Source organism: Lagopus leucura, unplaced genomic scaffold (genome assembly GCF_019238085.1).
Source record: "Lagopus leucura isolate 7727_CA_CO unplaced genomic scaffold, USGS_WTPT01 Super-Scaffold_100019, whole genome shotgun sequence".
In the NCBI taxonomy this organism is placed as follows: Eukaryota; Metazoa; Chordata; class Aves; order Galliformes; family Phasianidae; genus Lagopus; species Lagopus leucura.
In genome coordinates, this window is record NW_024962273.1 from 4862439 (window position 1) to 4883365 (window position 20927).

General features: G+C 40.2%; 1 protein-coding gene across 41 annotated transcripts in view; it reads left to right on the forward strand.

Annotated features, from left to right (window-relative positions):
• The window catches only part of LOC122183568 (von Willebrand factor D and EGF domain-containing protein-like), a 290489-nt gene that overhangs the window by 2544 nt on the left and 267018 nt on the right, over positions 1 to 20927 (forward strand). For 35 of the 41 annotated variants that reach the window (XR_006180287.1, XR_006180288.1, XR_006180289.1 and 32 more), the window contains exons 2-9: positions 1212 to 1273; positions 12886 to 12985; positions 13531 to 13629; positions 14197 to 14337; positions 14983 to 15100; positions 15190 to 15269; positions 16652 to 16767; positions 20146 to 20231. The gene's annotated coding sequence lies outside the window, so the exon portion shown is untranslated. Of the gene's footprint in view, positions 1 to 922; positions 1043 to 1211; positions 1274 to 11453; positions 11573 to 12885; positions 12986 to 13530; positions 13630 to 14196; positions 14338 to 14935; positions 15101 to 15189; positions 15270 to 16651; positions 16768 to 20145; positions 20232 to 20927 lie in introns of all 41 variants that reach the window. The other 6 variants (XM_042877605.1, XM_042877602.1, XM_042877601.1 and 3 more) reach the window with 6 other exon arrangements.

Genomic DNA, 20927 nt, shown 5'->3' on the forward strand with positions numbered 1-20927 from the left:
AAACCACAGTGCCTAACCAACATTACAACAAAATACTGCATTATTTTTAAATGTTATGATCAATAGAGCAAATTGACTTTTGTTCTCTGTTCTACTACGACATTCATATATATACATATATATATACATATATATATACTAACATCTGCACCTACTGCTAGAAGTATTTTTTTTTAAATGTGTAATTTATTTCAGTATTTGTAAATAGAGCGGTTCCAAATTGAGAACCTTAACATATTTTTGCCTCATGTCTTATAAAACAGATTCTTTTTAATATATATATATATATATATATATACACAATTTAAAACCGAATGCTTAACTGAAGGAATAAGATAATTTAGGTTAACAAGCACATTAGCACCAACTGAAATAGCAAACATTGACTATAATGACAAGATAATTAAATAGCAGTGATTATATTGTCTGTTTAAAGAGCCAGATCCAACAAGTACAAAATGACAACCTGTCATAAAGTTCTGTATCACGTCCTATTTTTGTTGGCATCATTATTATCAGAAGAGTTGTTAGAGCCTATCTCAGATGAAAATAACGAGGTCAGACACCCCACACTCCCTGTCACTAGTGTAGTTAATTGCTACCATATCATGTAGGGAAAAAAAAACAATAACCTGCAAACTTCTAAGCTCCATTTAGCTGCTGCAACGAGAGTGTTTATTTGTACAGCATGATGTAAAATATGTAAGTTCACCGAGGAGGACACTTCACACTGAAATGTGCTTGGTGATTCTCTAAAGGGGAGGGGGTAGGAAGCATTACCCTTCAGTATGACAAGTGCAGTGAATTAGCCCATCAGGAAAGGAGAGGGCTCTTGACCTAGTTATGCCATAGTTGTGGCCCAGAGGAAGTGAACCAATGTGCTTCTTAACTAACCAAAAACACCTACACAATTCTGTAACAGCAAGTTTCAGGGAAAAAGATTGAATCTGGGACTAGCCTTTGGGAGGCGTGCAAAAGATGTTTGGCTGCGTGGACACGTTATCTGCCAAGGCTGGATGTCTCCAAGGATGCAGCTTTAAAGGTAAGCAGAAAGTTGGAGATTCCAGGAGATGTGCAGAAGGATGCAAGCAAACTGGCTAAATACAAATGAAAAAGGAATGTGCTAAAATTTGGGTTTTGTTCACTTGCAACTACATGGTCTATTTTAAATGTGGATATTGTAAAAATACTTCTGTTTAATTCTCCCTTAGCTGGCAGGAGTTTTGCAAGAGATCAAGGTGCAAGGTAACAACCAGGCACTCCACATAGGAAGGTAAGGCAAAACTGTAAATCAGACAGGTAATATCTCTTACCCATTGCCTTGACTCCCCACTGCATCCTTGAGGGGCTCCACAGGCTACACTTGTCAGTTTTGGGTGTCCTGTTTCAAGCTGCTTTGACCACTAAAAGAAGAAAAACAGTCTAGCTAGTAAATCACACAATGTATTATATATAGCAGAGAAATTATTTCAGAGGATTCTTTTAATTTTTGTTTTCAGCTATTTCAGAGAGTATGAATGTTTATCCAAAGTTTGTCAGACTCGGTAACCAACAGCATCTTATTTTCTACATGATTTTCAATTATTCACATTTCACAGTACTCAAATGCATTTTTATTCCCTTAACGTTTTAGGTGTGTGTTTTTTAAACTAACTACTCTATGAAGTATTTCCATGGCAGGTTGAAAAAAAGTCAGGTAAATTAGCTGCATTTCTATGGATACAGTTAATATGAAATGGAGCAGATTGTCTTGAGGGAGATCATGCAGCATGTGCAGGATGAGCGGGGGATCAGGCCTAGCCAGCATGGGTTCGTGAAGGGCAGGTCCTGCTTGACCAACCTGCTCTCCTTCTATGATCTAGTGACCCAACTGGTGGATGAGGGAAAGGCTGTTCATGTGGTCTACCTAGACTTCAGCAAAGCCTTTGACACTGTCTCCCACAGCATTCTCCTGCAGAAGCTGGCAGCCAGAGGCTTGGATGGGTACACTCTTGGCTGGGTGAGGAGCTGGCTGGAGGGCCGGGCACAGAGAGTGGTGGTGAATGGAGTCAAATCCAGCTGGCGACCGGTCGTGAGTGGTGTTCCCCAGGGGTCGGTGCTGGGGCCTGTCCTCTTCAATATCTTTATTGATGACCTGGATGAGGGCATCGAGTGCACCCTCAGTAAATTCGCAGATGACACCAAACTGGCTGGAAGTGTGGATCTGCCTGGGGGTAGCGAGGCCCTACAGAGGGCTCTGGACAGGCTGGAGAGCTGGGCTGAAGCCAATGGGATGAGTTTCAACAAGGCCAAATGCCGGGTCCTGCACTTCGGCCACAACAACCCCAGGCGACGCTACAGGCTTGGGGCGGTGTGGCTGGAGGACTGCGTAGAGGAAATGGACCTGAGGGTATTGATTGATGCTCGGCTGAACATGAGCCGACAGTGTGCCCAGGTGGCCAAGAAGGCCAATGGCATCCTGGCTTGCATCAAAAACAGTGTTGCAAGCAGGAGCAGAGAGGTGATTGTTCCCCTATATTCAGCACTCGTGAGGCCGCACCTCGAGTACTGTGTCCAGTTTTGGGCCCCTCACTGCAAGAAAGATATTGAGGCCCTGGAACGTGTTCAAAGGAGGGCAACAAAGCTGGTGAGGGGTCTGGAACACAGGCCATATGAGGAGAGGCTGAAGGAGCTGGGAATGTTCAGCCTGGAGGAGAGGAGGCTCAGGGGAGACCTCATTGCTCTCTATAACTTCCTGAAGGGAGGTTGTAGTGAGCTGGGGGTCGGCCTCTTCTCTCGTGTCATTAGTGATAGGACCAGGGGGAATGGCTTCAAGCTACGGCAGGGGAGATTCAGGCTGGACATGAGGAAGTATTACTTTTCAGAAAGGGTGGTCAGGCACTGGAATGGACTGCCAAGGGAGGTGGTGGAGTCACCGAGCCTGGGGGTGTTCAAGGAAAGGTTGGATGTTGTGCTGAGGGACATGGTTTAGTGGGAGCTATTGGGAATAGGTGAACGGTTGGACTGGGTGATCTCTTAGGTCTTTTCCAACCTTGGTGATTCTATGATTCTATGAAATAGAGCTTCTTGTACTGGACTGCAGCCTTTCTTTGTACTTCCTGTATTTGTAGAATTCAAATTAAAATTTAAAAACTTGTAATGTTTCTGCCAGATTTGAATGATAGAAAAGCAAAGTCATCCTCATTACAGATGACAGAGAACCGTAGACAGTACTGAGGGGAGGAAACTACTTAACTAAAGAGAACAAATGCAGAATCATAAGTCTTGATAGGACCTCAGTGTGACATCAGCCTTCTCCATATCTCCAAACAGAATCAGATGTAGCTAAACCAGACTATTGGCATTTCTCTCCCATTTTTGAAGTGTCAATGTTGTCCTTAAACAACGAGTCCTATTGTATTTTCTGACCTTCTCTTATCATACAGTTTCTGTTGCTGATGTTTAAAGCTGATTTTCCTATCCATCATAGGCAATCCATACTTCTTTCTACAACTTTAAGAAAGCGGGGAGCAAAAATGAAGCTGATAAGATGACCTCACTCTGGTGTACACATCATCTCAGCTTTGCGCTACCACTCGTGATCGAGAATCATACTGAAATGATGTCTTTAGTCAGGCTGTGGGTGGCAAAATGAAGCCCAAAGTGTTATGTGGTCCTTCTTCACTGCAGCTCTGGACCATCAGTTATTTGATAATGCTGATGGGTGATAAGTGGCTGCTCTCATTGCCACCTCTTTCTTCAGAAGAGTAAACGATCAAACAATCACACAACTCTAAATTGTCACTTCTTTGCTTTTAAGTCTTACTCTGCAAATGAAGACATGCACTGATCTCTTGCTGATGCTAAGCTCAAGCTTGAAGAAACTTCTCCTGAAATCAAAGTGGAACTCTGAGCAAATATCTTCATGTTTCAGCAAATCAAGGAATCAAAGTTATACCTATCTGTAAAAAGGCAAGAGGCATTTTTTTCTGAAAACCTCTGAATATCAGAAAATCATGAACACTGTCCTACGCTGATAGATCTACTTTTATTACTGCTATACCAACACAACAAGGCATAGTACTACAAAGCAATCCTAATCGTTTTCCAAAGAGATCTCTGAGCTTTGTTAACTTTTAAGAATGTCTCTGCTGTCTCTGCCCTGCCTTATTTCACAATAGCAGGCTGAATCTTTTGAAGCACTGTCAGTAATGCAGATAATGAATCAGTAATGCCAAAACTGCAACAAAATGACTAAATTTAAAAAAAAAAAAAAAAAAAAATGATAAAATGCTAACTGTATGAAACTTAGGAGTAGCTTGAACAGTGCAGCTGAGGAAAGTGCACAGTTAAACTGTGGGACTGAAATGGGTAATTGATTTTTAAAAAATACCTATGGCTTTGCGAGGTTCTTTAATACAAAGAACAGCTGAAGGGGTCATTTAATCTGAGGTCACTCGGTGAGGCAGGATGGAAAAGTACAAATGAGTGTTGAATCCATGGGATTAAAATAGAATCAAATGAGTGAAATTTGATAATGTTCAGGATAGTACATTTGTTTAGTTCTGAGGTTTTGTTTTTGATCCGTGAGGATGTTTACTACTCAGTCAAATTACCAAGGGTCATTGTTGAAGTCTCTCCCACTTCAGGTCTTTAAATAAAAACTAAATGACATTCTAAATGGATAATGCTTTAGTTCAGCAAAGATTTAATTTGACTAGAGCTGTACAAAGGATCAGGGTAGAAGTTCATTACTTTCAGGTCACAGGGACTACAATCCTGTGGGTTTGCTATGAGAGCAACTTGTGAGTGGCTGAAAACTTGTTGAGAGGTGCAACATTCACTACAAACTCCCCCTCTAAATGGAACTAATGGTCATTTTTGTGTTTTATTTCAATGTCAAGGATAAAATTGCAGTGGTAAGCTGTGAGTCACATATTTTACCCTTGTAATAGTCTACACTTAATTGGCACAACACTATTCAAGTGTCTTTTAAATGCAGAGCCACAGGTACAGGTGTGATTAAGTTGTCTGATGATACTCATAGCATCGGCAGGAAAGCAGTGATGTTCTGCATTTGTAGTTCTTGAGATGAGTGAGTCCATTAACAGTTTAGCACTAACGACTGACCGCAAGATGTGAAAATGCAGACCTGCTGTCTGCAGAAAACCAATTGGGTGGCATATGAGGGACACAGCCACTAAAGGAGGTAGGTACCTAAGACCCACCTAGCTCCCATTATACTCTGGTTCAAAATCGACAGCTTTCCCTTCAGCTGTCACATACCCACCGCTACAATTAAGCCAGGAAATGAAAGAAAGGGAAATAATTGTTAAAGGTTGAACTGACGTAGATATACTTTGGTGAAGATGTGCAGGTCGAGCAATCTGTAGTATTTACTGAGTGCACTGGGGTGGAAAGTCAACAAACACCCCAGGAGTCTGTTCCACACCGACCAGGGTGTGTGTGATATTTTGTTGTTAATTGAATGCTGTTAACCTTCAGGAAAAGAAATAACATTTGTGTTATTCTTCCTATACAATGGAGAATGACTGAATTTTCCTGATTTAGGCCATAAGCTGGAAGAAAAATCTGTTTTTCAAATGGACAGCAGCTTTCTTTGGGATGGCAGTTCCAATAGCTAGCATATCATAGCATTCCCAGGCCTTCTTTTGTTTGTTTATTTCTTTCTAATTTTTCTGTTTTGGCTTGGTGTTTTGTTTTGCTTTTTTTTTCCTCAGCTAAAATATGTATTTTTTTTCATGCTAAAATATGGATCTCAAAGAGCAAGAAAGAAGGTAAGGGGAGTGAATGTGGGTACTCACAGGAATACTCTGACCATATATTTCTTTCAGGGAGGGAAATGATATGGTTATATAAAGCACTAGGTCTGTTATGTGTAATTGCAGTGATTGCAAGCTTTTTTTCTCCCTGGCGGCTCTTGCATTCACTCTTGCTGCCACTTCATGCTGACCTTCTCTTGGGATCAGACACATCAGCTGTGAAAGACAGCTGTCTAGTCTGGTTTGCTTCCCTCATGGACATATAAAAAAATGTGCACTTGCTTCAAGACAATGAGGGGACTATGAGAACCTTATAAAGTACAAGAATTCATGTAAATGGATATTTCTAAAGAATACATTGGGAAATAGAAGCTTATGGTAATAAAGACATCTCACATTTTAGTTTTCATTGCTATGAATTCATATAAATTGTATGATTTTATTGAAGGTGCTCGTTGACATAACTGACAGCAGCCTTACAAAACAAAGCAATCCATTATCCTACTTTTTATCCTGTGATTTCCATCTTGAAGGATTTTAATGATTCTCCACAACCGTTCTGCATGCCAAGCTAGGGGGAAATCAGTACTGATCACCACTGAGATGTACCCACTGTTTTGTTTCTGTTCATGGTATTGACAAAGCCTTATATTTGTGTATGGAAATATGCATCTGTGAGTGTTTCTTCTGCCACTATGAGATCTGGTGGCACTTAATTTGGCAATATCTGGGGCTAAGGTACTACAGAAACACACAGATGACTTCTGAAGTCCAGGCACGTGAGCAGGAAGCAAAATTTCTAGTTTTCATAGCCTGGTTCCACGTAATTAAATTTCTAATAGGAAATGGATATGCACATAACTTGCTCTTTATGAGTACTCTGAATTCTGAGTTTGCCAAGAACTGAGCAATTATTATGATATAAGTAACATGTATTCAGTGTACATAACACAACTGTTTGTGATGCTTTTCTTGGACTACTGCAAAGAAAAATGCTACCCATAGGACTAAGCAGCTTTGCTCATAAAACATTGCAAGTGCGGAATTTTAATCTAATCTACTTAACTATTTTATCAACATGCTTTGGGATGATTAAATTAGTTTCTTTATGCTCCAGGATTTAAAATCCTGTCATTGGATGTTTCGCGTGTGAGCTCAGGAGTTCACTGTTCAGTGTGGGTGAGAATGTACAGCAGAAATTAAAGCTGCTCAAAATTCTGTGTAGCAAATCTGCTTCTTAATGATAGATTTTTTTTTTTTTTTTTAGGTTCACTGTGCAGTCAGGGCACATGAGATTTTATGGTTTTTTGGTTTTTTTTTCTGAATAGAGTTTATTGCTGAAAGTAGCAATGTAGTTACCAGTAGAGCATAAATCTGTGGTCTGAAACCCTTGTAAGAACACACAATATTGCTATTGAAAGTATTCAAGTGAAAGAAAAAAAAAAAAAAAAGGTGCATTTTGAAGTAAATACTGCTGCCCTGTGTTTGCTGTACATACAAGCATCATCTGTACTTGTGTTTTTAGAAAAATATTAGTAATGTCGTGGTAATGAACATTGGCTGGATACTGCTGATGGGCAGGTATCTGGATGTGAAATGATACTCATAGTATCTGTTCCACAAAATGAGAGAAAAACTTTTTTATCATATTGCTGTGCGCCTTGGGACACCCCGTGATTTAATGCTGCAAGTAACGCTTTAGTCACTTGCTTCTCAATTCCAAAACTCATTTGAGTGTTGATGGAGATCCTTGGTGGTGTGTACTGTAATTAGTATTCCCAAGGGGGAAAGCCTGGCAACACTCCACCTCCTCCCAAAGTAAAGGTTGTTCTTGGTGAGGTGCATACCTATACTTGCACCAAAACTTAACAAAAAAAGAATACTGAGCTGATTCACATTAGCTTTACTTTTCCATCTTTCCTATTCTAAATAGCTTTTGCTCATGAGACTTTTCCATATGTTTGAAGTATACTCAGAATAGCTTCACAGGTAAAACTTGTTGATCTAAAATGAGTGCTTAGCTTCCACCAAGACTATGGCTGTAGCAAACATCTGCTGAAAGACAGAAAAAATGTATTTCTTGGGTGATGGAATTTAATTAACTCGAGTTGCATCATTTACTGCAGTATTCACGGATCCAAATTCAATTCTCTTTGACAAATCTTTTAAAAAAATCCATTGTTGTGAAAAGTAAAGAGCAGCCTCATTACTAAAACTCATTTTGAATTGCTGCTTTTCTCTACTACTTTTAAGCTCCGCATGGATTTGCAAAGAAGCTCTGCTTGGCTCCTGAGTCTGGAAAACTCAGACTGATAAATGAATCCAGCACAAAGTCTCTAGAAATATGTCCATCCTGCTCTTTCATTCCTCCATATGGTTTTTAGCCTCTTTTTGTTCTCTGGATCGTATACAATAAAAATATTTTTTACCTATTAACAATTCATAAGAGATAATTAGCTCTGTTGATGAGCCCTTGTATCCCATAAGTTGCCGTTTCCTGTCAGTCCTCTGACACCAGCAGGCAGCTTGCATTGTATTGCATTGTGTTATATGATATTATATTACATTTATTGCACTGTTGGCAGTTCTCTGCTGAGATTTTTAGTAGGAAGTCCCTTCATTCCATTTCCTACAGTGTTTACCATCTTGAAGAGCCTAGGAAATCTATTGTTGCTTACAAGAGAAAGAAAACGTAACAAAAATTTTGCCATACTACTTTTCTCATCTGAATTGTACTCATCCATTTGATTATTCTATAAATGCAGGAATTCGTATCAATAATATGAACCATACTCACAAATCCTGGGATACCAGTGTTAAAGTGTATAAGTACAGCTGGTGGCATTCTCAGTGAGAGGGGGTTAATTGTGCTTAATGAACCCAGTGAGATGGAAAGCAGAAATTCACTCACAGCCAGCTTTAGTCTTCCATATTCCTAGTGAATTGTTCAGTAAAACTCCTTGCTGAGGAAGAATGGCTGCAGGACACTGTTGTTAATGACAGAGTGCTGTGAAAGGCATACAATGCTTCTCTTGTTTCTCTATTGTTCTTTTCTTGGCTATAAACATAATCTGTGGCAAGGCACTTTACTGTTACATGTGTAAACGTTGGCTGTCGTACTGCATGCCTGCGACACTGCTGCTGAAGATGAGAGCTGAAAGCTATGAACAATGGAAGCTGATTGCACTAAGAATAAGTCTCAGTGCTCCCAAACTCCTTTATCAGTGCTCTGGCACATCTTTTCTCTGTCAAAAAACCAACAGGAGCATCTTTAAAAACAAGTGGAAAAACCAAACCATCCCAATGAATGCATGCCCACTTCCAAACACCTTTCCTACCTGTTGGAGGCCCAGCAAATTGCTTCACCATGCGCCATGCTTTCTCCCAGACACCTTGTGGGCATTTATTATAATTTATTAGCCTGTGCTAATGGGACAGCCATCTGAATGCACCAAGGGCTTCCCTGCCAGGTTGGGAACAGCAATACTGCAGCATTTAGGTGCACTTGCAGCAAGTATTTCCTGTGCCAAGCCAAAAGCCCCAGCCTTTGCTGTTTAATCAACTGAAAACGCTGTTTATTGCTGTCTATACATGACTGTCTGAGCACCCTGCTTTAATTAACTGTGTCAGACTTGGCTGTCATTTGACACAGGTTTTATTGGAATAGATGCTAAATCCCATCTTTCATAACTGCATCTTCAACACATCTGCACTGAGCACTTTTATGTAATAATTAGTTTCCAAGAGCTGTCTTTTATTCACTGTGCATTCACTCAAGAGTAGCCTCATCAAAGTCTACCACAGCTTTCTTCTCTTCCCCACTTCCCTCAGCACTGCAGGAAACTGTGGCCCAGGTATCTCTGCTCCAGTCCTGAGGCACAGACCCAGGAAGCATTTCTTTTGGAATTTAATTCATTTTCTTAAACGTTGCCTGACTTCATGGAGCCTTCATGGCAGTGCTGTCCACGCCAACCGTGTGACCTTGTCCATTCTGGGGAGTCTTGCCCCCGCAGATTCATGCCTTCCTCTAGGCACTACACCAGGTCCACCACTCTCCCTGATATGTCCTAAGGACACACACCACACACAGACACCCCAAAGAGCCTTTGCTCTGCACAGGTGGGTTCCACCTTCTGCAATAACACCGATCCACATACTGACTGAAGCGTTAACTCTGGCCTCCATTACTTCAGCTCTTGTTCTTTATTCTTCCTGCCTGATAGCAGGGAAACATTATCATAATGTTTGTCAGCTAATGTCACCTGGCTGTTTACAAGTTAAGCAAAGTTGCCAATTTCCTCTTCATGACTCTTCATTAAATATATAAGAGCACTTAGATACCAGCCTTGTGCTTTCCTGTACATGCACTGGATCACTCCCAAATGCACGTTGACTCCTGTGGCTCTCAGATACATGCTGCCCACCCCACCACTGCCTGCTTTTGGAGATGAGGAATCTGAAGGCAAAAAAGGTATGTTATTTTTCATCCAAAAGTGCTGCAGACTCCGGAGGTTTGTATTTAATGGGGAGGCTGAGTCAACGTGCACACCTATGAATGCCCTTCTAGGACTGTCATCTGAGTGTGAATTCACGGTTTATGGGGTAAGGCTGCCTTGATATTACAGATCTCTAAATAGGAGACTGGAAAATTTGAGAATAAATTTGCCTCACGGTAAAGACTGAGGTGGTAGGCAGTAACGAGCATCAGAAGTACACGTTCCTGTGCACTGTAATGCTGTTACGATTGTAATTGTACATGAAGCCTTCCCATCATTTGTAAATTCTTTTGGGAGACGTTATGAGACCCATCTTTCTGTACAAGGATATTTATCGATGAATCTTGACAGAACTAGCTCAAAAGCAGCAAGTATCTGTTTTTAACGTTAAGTCATTGCTACTTGCTCAGGCATTTGGAGAATGATTAATTTTAGTATTTCTGTTATGTCTGTTGTGATCTTAGGTACAGTTGTTAGTAGTAAGAAAGGAAAAAAAAAAATAAATCACCCTTTCCTTTTTATATCTTTTCTAGAGATGACCAGGCCACACTGTTGGTGGCTACTTAAGCCAATGAGCTTGAATATCAGTCTGTCCCTAGGAGCTTACCTATAAAAATATTAAGTATATAAAGTAGTTCAGTTAGTGAAGACATGGACCACTTGTGGGGGAAAAAAAAAGTTCCACTAAATGCTTTCATGCAAAATCCTAATGGCAGATGTGGGGATGATTGGCCATACTCTGAGTAGAACACATCCTTTGTAGACGCTGAATTAATGTCAGTGGGTATATAGCAATGATATATTTCAAATCCCTTCTGAAAAAAAAAAAAAAAAAAAATTTGCTATCTTCTCCTAGATATGTCTTTATCGTATGTGCAGCCCCTTACAAGACAAGTGACCTTTCCCAATATAGGATGCTCCTTTCAGCCAGCAGCTGTCCCAGAGGTATCTAGCAATTACAGATAGTGCATATTTTTTGCCTAGTTCTCCTATTACATGAAGGCTTGCTGGGTCTACAGCAGTGAGGACAGCCCTGCAGAGAGAGAGAGTTCAGGGCTGAGATTGTCACTACCTGCTCTTCACATTAGTGCCAAAGTGGCTGCACATTGACCCATCTCCCTAGGATTCAGAGACTGGCTGTCATGGGCTCTGTTTTTTCCTTTTTTTTTTTTTTCTTCTTTTTAACTTCACATAGGATGTCTATTCCAGTGAAAGTAGAGCAAAATTCAACGGTGCCAGCTGTAGCATCCTTGCAGAGGCACAGGCCACGCTACTGCCTGCCATCACTCCACCATCACAGTCTTTGTTAGACAGGTGTGTACTGAGGAAAAGTAATAGCTCTGAGCAGTGTCCTCTTTCTCACAACTGAAATACATCAGTTTGTGAGCTCTTCCTCCCTTGCCAGCATCCATCACATTTTCTTCCCACACACTTGCACTTCACTAATGCTATCAGTAATGTCTTCCTTCTTCCATATATTTCTTTTTTTTTCATTTCTCCTGCTACATTCCTGGCGCTTTATCAGTATTTGCTCCGCATTAACCTCCCTCCATCTCCAGCTTCTCTCTTCACTGCACAAGCACAGTGCAAAACCTCTAAAACGAGTATCTCTTCCCCCCCCCCCCCCCCCCAATATTTCCAAATGCCCCTGGAACCTACAGGAGCTGCATGGCATTGTATAGGAGTGAAATGGGTGAATGCCCTTCCCCATGCACACACTACAGAGGCAAAAAAGGCTGATGCTCAGCGAGGAACAGGGCAGCTTGTCTTCCCTCAAAAATGGCAGCCCTTCTTTTGTTCACGTTGGTCTCCTTCTGACAGCAGGATGGCCTTAGAGAACAAAAGAGATGAGTCTCCACTGATAAAAAGGGAATACTTTTGTTGTTACTGGATGAAGATTATTTCTGTGCTGATTCAGAATGGCACAGAGAGATACAGGGATTCTTCTGGAAATTATAGGTAGGAAAAAAGCATCACTTCTTCTTCCATAGAATTTTGCCTATTTCACAGCTGAACAAAAAGTGATTTGACACACAGATATCCTGGCAGTGATCACTGGGTTATAGGGTAAGCTGTATGTTGGTGTGCTGAGTCAGAGCTGTTTCAGAGCCAACTTTGCCATTCTCCCCAGTGTTACCTTCATTCTGCCCTTGAACTTCTAGCAGAAGTGGAAAGAGCCAGCTTATGAGCCAACACTGGCTATTTTGACCTATTTACAGCTTCTTATCTATAAGTTCTAAATGCCCTTTTGTTGCACACTGCAGTGCATTAAGCAACATTGAGTCCCTACGTGACAAAATTACAGAATCCACTTTGATCTAATCCCTTGATAGAAATACAAAAATGAGCCCCCACCTGCATGCATACCACTCTGATCCTGCACAACCTCTTGCAGAGAGACCAGAGGCTGAGCTGTGGGGCAGGTTATTCATTTATCAAAGCAGGAGCTTGTGCAGGAGCCCAGAGATCTCAGGGAACCATTTGCTGCTGTTGGGCCAGAGTCCGTTTCCTCATTTTTAGCAGATGCTGCAGCACCATCCCATCCCTCAGCCACTGTCTCTCTGCTGATGCTATTCCGTTGTTTTGCAAGGGGTTGGTTATGACATTTTTTTTTTCTTTTTCTGCAGCAACCCAGCTGGAAATGTAAGATAATATCCAAAATAATTAAAAGCTCCTCACACTATATTTCCTGCTCGCATTCTGTCTCCAAGACATCTTCCACGGGAGGTAAGTGGAAGGGAGAGCAGAGTGTCAGAAAGCTGACAGCCGAGGCGGACACGAGAAGAATTATAGGCATTCAACAAACATTATAAGGACAATAACACACTGGCTTATGGGTATTTATTTTTTATGAGAGGCTTTGGCAGTATTTTGTTTGAAGTTTTGATGGCCATATGTTTTCCAGGGAGGCACAGCACTGTTTGTAAACTGTGCTATAATTGAAATTGAGTTTTTATGAAATCTATGTGAAATATGATAACACATTAAAATACTCTCCTTTGGAGAGTTTCCTCATTGATTTTTGTTGCATTAAATCTGTTTACACATCAAAGGAAAATATTACATTCTGCCTGTCTTCATTTCAGTCACACCCTTCCTTTTGTTTCCTGGAGACTGCACATGGCAGAGCAAAATCCCCTCTGTTCAGAGCTCTTCCAGCACTCACACTTCTTTTAGTGAAATGATGCTTTACACTATAATTGGACTTCTTTCCCCCATCTGCTTAGCAAACCAGGAACTTTACGACGCCTTTTCTTCCTTCATCTTTTCAGCAATTCAGCTCTATGTATACACTGGGACCAATTCTGCCCTACTGAAAATATGTGGAATTTCATGGCTGACTTCTCCAGGATCAGGATCAGTCCACAGAGGTATCTGCTATGGACAAAATCTGTAGCTGGAGCTATCATGGCTCAGTTCACTTCAGAGGAGCTTTGCTGCTTTATCTGAGCATCTGTCCGTGGAAAAGGAAGGAAATAATGCAGTCGCAGGGAAGGCATATTTTTGCCTTACTACTCAGGAAGAACTCAGAGTGAATCCATCTTAATGACAAAAAATGAAAATTGAAAGTATTGTTTGGACAGATAACTAGACAAACGACAATAGAACTTACCTTGGTTTACTCACAAAGCACCTTGTCAGAGCATCAGCACTGTGATAACACCGTTTGCACCATCCAGTCCAGGCTTCTCTTCTATGGAGCTAGGACAAAGGCCTATTTCAGACACAAAAGAAGTGATCTGTTTTGGTGTTTGTCATCGTAGGGATAACAGCTATATGCTATCACAAGTGCCTGCTGGATTTGTTTCAGAGTTAAAGCTGATCTCTTACTAAATCTTATTTTCATTTCTCCTCTGCTAACTGAAAACTTGACATGTTGTTTGGTTTTTTTTCCTCCTCTTTGCCCTAGCTTGGCTTTCATTTTCTTCTTTTTCCAGAAAATATAGTGTGTTGTGTGTGTTCGGACCATCAAACCCCAAAGCTGACCCTACACCCTATGCACAGAACCTCACCCTGCCCAGCAGAGATGTGTAGGTCGAGACTCATCATGGAACTGTCTGCACTGCCTGGAGCACAAGGTTGCATTGCCTTTATTGTATTTGCTGCTGTGGTATGGCTGAAAATGCTTTTACTGTTGACAAAACCTATCTAGCTCCTCATAAAACCCAATGGAAGCACATATCTCTATGGCCTCCTAGTTGGGCAGATATTCCACACTGTCAGCAGCCCATGAGATATATTATCTCTGTGCCTCTGATTACTTTTGCAGTGCCTTTGATTTGGTTAATTTTTTAGGCGTAAAAAGTTCATTCGTAAACAGACAACAAGGAAATCACTGAGGCCTATGCATGGGACTGCCATCTGTGACTGAGTTCAACACCAGCTTGTGGGGTAGTGATGGTACAAGAATGGCTCATAAAGATAGAAGATAAAATAAAAAATCATAGCTACGTGTACTGGAATTTAGAGGCAGGACTTGGATGCTGAGGCCACCTCTGAAATGGCTGTCCAGGCACTGAGATAGTTCCTATGTTAAGCATAAGGTATATGTGCAAGGAGAACAATCCTAAGCGATATTGGAACATTTATATTAATGCAGCTGTGAAAGCTCTTTGAAGGAACAGCAAAGTTAACACATTAATTGACTTACTATTCTCTTGAATTAATTTTCCACAGAAGAGCTCTAAGCTTGCAATGAAAACTGATATTTGTTTTCAACTCAGTTCAGTGTTTAGTGCCTGAATGCAAACTTGGTTCCACCCATGAAGACTCTGGTGCCGCAGCCCCAGAAGTTTCTTCTCCCTCTCTCCTTATGCATACGTATATGGAAATGTGTCTGAGGTGAGAAAATTCAAGATTTGAGGGTGCCAAAGATTGCTGCAAAGCCTGCTGAAGACCACAGCAGTTGACCAATGAATTTTCTACCCAAGGGCTGCTGATCCAAAGGGGCTCCTTGGCAGCAGGGAGGGAGAGATGCATGGATGATTGTCCTGCACATTACAAACAACAGGTGAGGCCTTCTGTGCATTATTTAGTATTAGGAAGAGTGGAAAGAGAAGTGGGAAGTGATTATATGTAAGACATAGCTTTCACAAAAAAAAACAAGTTGTAACACAGTTCCAAAGTAGGCACTTGAGTACAGGAAAGCTTTCAGGCATTTAAAACCTTAAAAGAGGGGAGGAAGGAGAAATTTTGAATGATTTGGGGAAATCATATTTCAGTCTAATAAACTTGGACTCTACCACCTCCTTGTGCACTAACCGAAGAGCAAAATCTGCCTCACTCTGTGGTTGTGAAGGGCCCCAATTTCAGCTCAAGTGGAGGTGGGACTGCCTTTTGTTTCTGGCAGTTCAGGCTTTCAAGAAGGAGCAGAGGCCCTTAAATAGATAAATAAATGTGTGTGTCTTTTTTTTTTTTTTCTGAAATTCATACTTGGCTAGTTACCTTCTAAACCAAAAATTAAAACAAAACAAATCCTCCAGGAAATTAGGTGAGACAGAACAAGAAGAAAAAGGTTTCTGGGCATCTCTTCCTCTCTCCCCATGCAGGTCCCTCTTGGTTTGCAGGGTTTTTTTTTTTTTGTTAATTCGGAGTTTCTGAGCTGCAGCAAACTGTGCAGCCCTCTTTCTCATTCCTGGGCAGGTTTATTTGCTCTTCTCCTCTGAGGTCAGACTGTCAGCTCCCCATGCTTTACTGCAGCTTCTCTCCTTGAGCTACGGGCTTTCATAATTGTAATTTTTCTCTTTCGTGTCCTTTGCCATGTGACATGCCAGGCAGCCAGCTCCTATGCTCCACTTTGTGCTGCATCCCTGCTTCTGTACACATGGGGCCACTTGCTCCCTCCTTTTTCGGTCTCCGAATAAAATGGAGAAAGCACAAATCAAAGCTGTAGCCCAAAGGAATAGGTACTAGGAAACTGAGTGGGCTAGAACGAGCAAGAGACAAAAAAAGAAAGAGATAAAAATGAGAAAATAAATGAATTTATATATGTGAAAGTCAGAGGAAAAGAGCAGAAAGGAAGGGCAGACAAAATCCATGAAAAGGAATAGACAAATATAGAGAAAGTGTGTCCTATGCACAGAAACTTTTGAAGAGCTTATTGCAGGGCAGGTTCTGAGCATGCTCTGAAGAAATAATAGATATATATAATAATAATAATATAGATAATACTTATAATAGTAAAAATTTCTGATGGGGAGGGTGTGTGTGCAGGACTTCTTCTGTGTAGATTGTATGATGTATGTATACACACGTGTGCATATGAATATATATAAATGATATTTTGTACATATATATATAAATGTGCATAGATATGTGTCAGCGCAAGTGTTAATTGTATTAAATGTAAGAGCAGAACTCTTGTTTACAGAAACACATGCTTGTCTTTTTCAGGGTAGCCTCCCCGTAGCCATGATTCCCACCTGGGAGGAGCTGACAGCCTGAGGGAGGACTTGTCCACATTTACACTGTGTCTCCAATGTGCTCTCCTACAGTCACCTAACAGTCAGGTAAACTCTTGGGATTTGACATCTCAGCACTGTTGAGTGGTGCATGGGCAGTCAAAGGCCAGTGTTTGGGTGAGAATGGGGACCCAGCCTGTGGGACAGTGCAGATAAACCCAGTGGTGAGTCAGTGCTAAGGACTGGGATGGCTAGAAACCAATGCATTTCCTACAGGAAATGTGGCATGCATTAATTATGAAGTAATGTCACGTTGAGGAGCCATACAACAAAAGCCACAGCAGCACACAATTTAGGAAATTTCACAATTGGATTAATTATCAAGACATATTGTAGATGATAGCAAATACATGGCTGGTTAGCTTTGGCATAATACAAAGTAAATGTAGACATTAATAAAAAGCTGTGCATTTCTGCCATAACTTTGATGTTAATTGTACATTATGTGTTCTATAATACATGAGATGTTTTTCTATTAAATGAACATATTGCACAAAGTATTTATTATGTTTTTTTCTCTGTCTACAAAAAGAATAAAATGCAATAGCTCACCAAAGTATTTTCATTTTTTAAGTAATGATGGAAGCAATGCTCTATGCTATGAATACATTTTCAAAATTATATTTAATAGTTGTTCCTGTTTTGTTTCTATGTATTTCTTGAACTTTCAAATCTTCTCAGGAGAATCATGTTCAAAGTAATATTTAGCATAGAGAAAAACTAAATATTTCATGAAATAATTTGCTCTTATTAATATAATTGTCTGTGTAGCTTAGATTAAAAATTTACAAGAATTCTTTTCTCTTTCAATAGAAGTTGTAATTTCTTAAGAATTTCCATAAATGTTTTGAGATAATTCTCAGCTCTGTGAATCTTTGGAAATATTCTCATTATTTGATATTGAATCTGATTTTGAAATTGGCTTTACACTTATTTTTTTCTTTATAGCCCTGCCAGAGATTCTTTGTCATAGAATTAGTGCTCATGTAACTAAGATACAAAAGATTAAATATTTTCCTTAGCAATTGCATGAGTAGACTGACATTTAATTTCTTCCATTTTTTAGCATTCTGATTATTGCTTTTCTTGAGCAGATATTTTAATATTTTAATACCAATCTCTCCACACAACCAGTAATGTTTTATAGTCCAAGCAGTTCCATGACATTCTGTGTCACTGCTCACTTGTTACACCAAAGAAATTGTATGGCAGTCCATGGATACAGAGGAAGAGCATGTATGATTAGGGAATGCAATCTCTTCCCTCCCACAAGCTCCTTGTCTGAAATATCCCTCCTGCTTTAGTCAGAAGCAATAGCTAGATCAGTTCTTTCCTTTTCTGAAAGTAAGTAAAGAACCTGTGTACTTGCCATTCTTGTTCTTTTAAAGTTTCCTATTACTGGACTGGAAAAAAAACTCAAAACAATTTCCTTTAAGGAGTATGAAGAGAACATGTTTTTGTTTTTCTCTGGTTTCCTAGGCCTTTTTTAATTAAATTGAAAATCTTATGATGTTGCCCTGAATCCATCAAATATTCATCCAAATGATTCTGTTTATTGGCATCTCCACATTAGCATATTGGTCTGTTAAAATTCCTGTAACCATCCATCTGCCTCGTGGCTCCACTTCTAAGCAGACTTTTCTCTCAGCTGCTAGTACCATTAAAGTCAACTTTTTTTGCTGGAGCTTACTTTCATTTAAGCCACTGCTAGTGTAGAAAGGAGCTCATTTAGTGATGCTTTTTCACCTTTTAGGTTAACTCTGAATGCATCATTAACAGAAAGATGTTGACTAATTTGGAGGGAGTTTAGAGAGAAGCTGTAAAAGTGGTTAGTGGGTCAGGAAAGCATGCACTCTGCAGAATGATTAAATCAACTATTCACGTCTAGACTGGCTGGAAATCATGATTAGGAATTTTTAAAAGGTGTGAACATGAGTAATGGAAGAGTTCAGTGCATTAAGACAGAAGTTGTGCGGGGAGAAAGTAGAAAATTCCTCTTTGGATGTTCACGATGGCAATTCAGAAAGAGTCGTGACACCACAGTGCAGGTGGAAAGACTGGAGGATAGCAGGAGCTTTTGTGTTGCATGTGTGTGTTTAGTACTTCTATAGGGACAAAAATGCCACTGACAAGTGAGAGAATAAGCCTAAATATGAGAAAATTGCCATTTGCTTGTAGCCACATGTCTTCTGATGGGCCCCATATTAAGCTGCGGACATGTCCTTTTTGAACTGCTGGAGGGCTTGCTATGCAGACCATTAAAAATCACAAAATAGTAATAAAAATAGGAAGCAATCTGGCTTTGCTAGAGATTTTTGACCCAATTTCCCACAGTAGGGCAGCTCTAATAGTACATACCACTGCCCGACAGCATAACTTGATCAGAGGGACTCTAGGTGGTCTGAAGCAGTATCCACTTGAAATTAGTTGCTTGTTTTACTTTGATTTGACTCACAGCTGTGCAAGCTGGGGATTCTGAATTTACAATTTCAGCAACACTGCAGAGTATACAACTTATGCCTACACATCACACAGGCTTTTTGTTGTACTTGCCTTGCTTCATCTGGCCTTCATTTGTACAGAGGTCCAAAATTTTGTGGCTGAATGCCATGCAGGAATTTGCACCATCACAGAACAGTATTTAATTTCTGGGTAGGCTTTAAGAACACTAGGTGATGGAGTTTAAAAGAAGAAATTATGTTGGGAAGATTTCAAATGCAGTATCTTCTTCAGTGAGTAAACTCATTCACATTCCAGCATTTAATTATAAAATGGCCTCAGGAAACTCAGCACTCTGTATGGTCAGCAGTACTGGCAATATCTTTGCACAGTATCACGGTTTGGTTTAATTTCCAAAGAGAAAACTTATTAAGAGGAAAGTGAAAACCACTGTAAAGGTAAACATTTCATAAGCCAACTGACAGCCACATTAGAAATATTAAATAAGCTTAGAAAATGTTATCTGGTTTGCCTACATATTTTAATGTGCTCAGGAAGAAAAATGTTACCTGACTGCATCGCAGGATCCAGTGATTAAGAACCGAATGAGACCTAAAGACCATCTATTTCAGTAATCTGTCTCTGTCAGTGGTGAGATGCTTGAAAGAATCTAAGGAAGCTCTTTTCCCAAGCTCAGGCTACAAAGATACAAAACACGTCCTCGCCACACTCTAATATCTGAAACATGAATGTTTAAACTTCATTCCCTTTTTTTGGAGCTATTAATTATGTCTCTGGATACCCTGGATGGCTGTAGATTATCTAACTCCTTTGAAAACTCTTGTCCTCAGGCAAATTTAATCTACAAATGAGGCTATAATTTAGGGAAGACTCATGCAAAGGGATGAAATTCTTGTTTAACTTCAAGTAAGGATGTATTCAAATTGTTTCAAGCAGTTCCAGTTGTTTTCTTTGTTTCTGTGTTAGGTGTGTGCAGCGTGGACAAATGGTAAAACCTTCTTACACTCCTTACTGGACATCCCTCTCTCCTTGTCCCATGGAAAGCAATACAGGTGAGGGGCTCACTGCACTGACTGTATGGTGGTTGCAGAGAGCAAACAACTGCAGTTATGTACAGTAGACATTGATGCAACACATACTGTCAGGACTTATGCTTGGCTGTAGTCTTCCATACTCCAGAACTTCACATGAGAAAGAATGTGCTGAGTCTGAGCTGACCATGGTGTCCAGATGTCCCAGGCAATTTTGTTATAGAGATATTTAAAAGGACTGAAGTGAGGTAGCTTTGTCCATTCCAATAGCTATCTATGTGTCTGCCTGTGGTTCATTGCTTTTTTCCACTGGATCCACTTATTCCTAAGGAAAATTTTCATAATAATTGTGGTGGATTTTGCTGCAAATCCGTAATACAAATCACTGTTCCAGCAGGTACTGCAAGTGACATTTGATCCAAAGGCCAAAGCTTCTCTTATTAAACAGAAGAGAGGAGCAAATACGTTCAAGGGAGTGATGTGTGCCAAGCAGGAAGAATAATATAATATCCTCTCCTGTGAGCTGGATTGATTCAGCTGTGAGATGGCAAGGTCTAGATTGCTTGTTGTGCTTAAAAAACTGGTGAAGCATGAGTATAGCTTGAGGGAAATGCTGATGCGAGAGATACTCTAAGAGAAAAATGATGGGTAGAAAATGTAATTTATCTTGACCTTACATCCTAATAGTTACACACACACAAAAAAAAAAAAAAAAAA